Source organism: Schistosoma mansoni, assembly GCF_000237925.1.
Source record: "Schistosoma mansoni, WGS project CABG00000000 data, chromosome 2 unplaced supercontig 0108, strain Puerto Rico, whole genome shotgun sequence".
Classification (NCBI taxonomy): Eukaryota; Metazoa; Platyhelminthes; class Trematoda; order Strigeidida; family Schistosomatidae; genus Schistosoma; species Schistosoma mansoni.
Window position 1 is genome coordinate 817520 of NW_017385999.1, and position 784 is coordinate 818303.

A 784-nucleotide genomic window follows, 5' to 3' on the forward strand; every position below is an offset into this window, starting at 1 on the left:
GCATCACAAGGCAAGCATTCACATGGAATCCTGAAGACCAAGGGAAAAGAGGAAGAGTAAAGCACACATTACGCCGATAAGTGGAGACAGACATGAGAAGAATGAACAAAAATTGGATAGAACTGGAAAGGAAGACCCAGGACAGAGTGTGTTTGAGAATGCTGATCGGTGGCTTATGCTCATTTGAAGGTAACATGCGTAAGTAAGCAGGTAAGTAAGTCTTTATTGTAGTCGTTTCTAGGTTCATGGCATTTGGTGGCGTTCAGTGTAATGCTCTCTTTCTTTGTTTTGAATGAGGCTTTGATCACCCTTTGTCCATGAGATTCCCATCCTATATGTGCATTTTGTGCTTGTTTGGACGGCATCAACGCAACTCCTTGTGTATATGGGGCATTTTCTTCTTCATGGCCGGAGTATAACAGAAGCTCCATTGGAGATAGTCGTTGTTGTCCAATCTGCGTTCAATATGTTTCACTGATTTCAAGCTCATCTATGTTGTATCTTTTCATTTCTGCAGCAATTTGGATGGCTCTTCTGATCTTCCACATTGTACGAACATTTCATGTACCTAGATAAATGGTAGCTCTGGTTGTCAGAAAGGGCATCATCTTAGTGGCTTCCGAAGGAACTCGGCTTTCAACATGAGGCGTCATAACTCTTCTAAATGAAGACCTTCTGACTCCCAGGGCAGAGTTCAAATGGTTTGAATAGTTTTTTTTGGTTAGCGTATTTTAGCGAGATAATTTTCTACAGGAAGGGGTCTCTAACCTCATACTCATCCCTC